Below are 2,783 nucleotides of genomic sequence, written 5' to 3'. Positions count from 1 at the left end.
AGATTAGCTCTTCCGGAGCTTCCAATCATGTTGGACTACCGATTTTTTATATGAATATTGGCTTCCACATCATCAAATAAGAGAAATATGTATATTTTTCTCTCAGTATAATATGCGTCCCAGCATATAAGAGAATATTCACATTCTTCATCAAAATGAAACAAAATATATTAAAAGATATATAGAAAGTCAATAAAAAAAATTATAGAGGAAAAATATTAAATTTAAGATAAACTAAAATATGAGATGAGATTTGATGAGAAAAGAATAACAAACTAATATAATATTAATTTTATTTTTATTTGAATTCTACTAACATAATCAAATCTTCAACTATTATCTTTAAAGGAGTTTGTAGCATTTAGATGTGTAGTATCTGTGAGGCCATCAAAATCATCACTTGCATAGGCAAAAATTGCTTAAGTATTATGATTTTGGAAAAATCCAATTATCTCCACATTATTTTTATTTGTTTAATTAAGGCTTGACAAAGCTTAATTAAATATTGTGGAGTACGACAAATACATGTCCAATGGCTTTCATACCACATTGGTAACAAATATTATCTTCACTCCTTTAATAGTTATGTTGAGAATCCTTATTATCCTCTTATTTATTTTCATAATAATGACGGTAATTATTTCGTCATTTGCCTCCTCATTTTCCACAATCATAACCATAATTTTAATTTTGCCTTCTTTCAGGCATATCATGAATTGTTGCATTCACTTCAGGGAATTGAATAAAACCAATAAGACGAGCTTCATGACTTTTCATTAATAGTCCATTATTTTACCTACTCGTTCCAATCAAACCCCGCAACCACAAACTGATTGGCATTTTCTGATATCCATAATAGAGATTATTTCTTAAAACTAGACCCCTTTTACAATATTATTATTGTAACAACAAATCGGGTATTCTATTCCCCCAACTTGAAAATTTGCCCCACCTAACTTTGTCCCCCCCGCATATTTTCATGAAAAATATTTTCTCCTTATATTTTAATAGAGAATTAATTTAAAAAAACTAGAGAACTGTATTTATTTACAACTTCATGTGCATCTGTTATCCATGGGGAGGTGTATTCATTTACGTGGTTTCCTTCCCCCCTGTGGGTGGGGGGGGGGGGGGGAAAAAAAAATGAATCTTGCAATCTTAATCAAAATGTTAGTGAGGTGCATTTAACCAATATTTAGTGGTACAAGCCTAATAACCACTATATACAATAAATAAAATCATTATTGGTTTATGACAAACCTCAACTGTTAAGGCAACCTAATATTTTAATTGATTATTATATTCAATAAAATACATACCTTTTTTTTTTTCTTCATGATGCACTTACATTATAAGATTGACAAGGTAAACTCCAATGTTTACAAAAACGTGCAAGGAGGTCGATCATTCTTTTCACTTTGGAATAGAAAACATAATGATACATAGTCCGTTGTCTTTCTTCTCAAAACGCAATACTTCGAGCGGAGTCGTTCACAATTACTTCGAACGGAATCGTGTTGATAATGTGTTATAAAATAAAGAAGATATTGTAGAATACAAAGAAGAAAGACAAGATGAGTTCAATCAGAACTAGTCCATTCAGTTGAGTGCATTACATATTTATAGTAGAAGGAACATCTACTCTGATATGGAAATATCAGAGTCTACAAAAAAATACAATATATGATTCTTACACACAATAAGATATTCTTGATATGGAAAGATAGATTGCCACCCAAGATAGAAGTTGCATAGAATGGAAATATTGACTGCCAACATTGTGTGTTGAGATCACTGTAATCTTCAATTAATATGTGAATGTGAATCACCAAGATTGTATGCTGAAGTGGTTGAGATCTTCAATTGGAAGTATTATCTATTAAGGGGTGATGGATATCCACAATCAATATTATTTATAACAGAACTAAAAATTTTGCACATCTTTACACTGGATCAAAATACCTTTATTATTAATAGTTACATCTCTTCAACTAACACTCTCTTACCCCAAATCCTATGCCTCTTTCCAAACAATCAAATTTTATTCACAAAAATAAATAAATAAATAAATGTTTAAAAAAATCATTCAATCATACTCCTATATAAAAGTTCAAACTTAGATTTTGGTACTCTTAATATTAGATTCCGTTAATTTTTCTTATATAAATATTATTCACAAAAAATAATAATAATAATAACCCAATGTATTTCATTTTCATCCCACCCAAAAATCTGCTTAACATTGTATTTTCCAAAATCTTAAAGAAAATGAAAAAATAGGTAATTTCCTTGGCAAAGATTAAAGGAAGAAGGTCCTACCGGGAGTCGAACCCAGGTCGCTGGATTCAAAGTCCAGAGTGCTAACCACTACACCATAGAACCATTACATTATATTATAGACAACAACAACAACACTTGTCCTAGCTAAATGAGGTCGGCTATATATTGCCTTCCAATCAGCTTTATTTGAGATCATACTAGATACAAAGTCTAAGCTATGTATATCATTTCTCACCATTTTTCTTATCGTTTTTCTTAACGTAATCTTAGGTATGCCCCTTGCTCTTCTGAGTAGGGGAGATGGTCGAGTTTTGAGCAAAGCTAGGATTGCACTGATTAGGCCCATGGGCCAAGGGGCCCAATAAGGAGAACAGAGGCAACTTTTGAAGAGAGCTAAGATTGACAGACTTGGGCCCATGGGACAAGGGGCCCAACAATGAAGATTTAGGGGGGGGGAGTAAAATGGTCAAGTTGGCCAGATCGTGGGAGGAGAGAGGAGTAAT

At 32.0% G+C, this 2,783-nt stretch overlaps 1 non-coding gene across 1 annotated transcript; it reads right to left on the bottom strand.

The window, feature by feature from the left end:
- Window positions 1-2,310: 2,310 nt before the first annotated feature.
- On the bottom strand, window positions 2,311-2,382 carry TRNAQ-UUG (transfer RNA glutamine (anticodon UUG)). The gene has a single exon. It is a non-coding gene; the product is annotated as a tRNA-Gln (tRNA).
- Window positions 2,383-2,783: the final 401 nt, after the last annotated feature.

The sequence above is a fragment of the Hakea prostrata genome, chromosome 1 (assembly GCF_041222555.1).
Source record: "Hakea prostrata isolate BN-2017 chromosome 1, UWA_Hpros_2, whole genome shotgun sequence".
Taxonomy (NCBI): Eukaryota; Viridiplantae; Streptophyta; class Magnoliopsida; order Proteales; family Proteaceae; genus Hakea; species Hakea prostrata.
The sequence above is the reverse complement of the archived record's forward strand: the minus strand, read 5'-3'. Positions and strand labels throughout refer to the sequence as shown.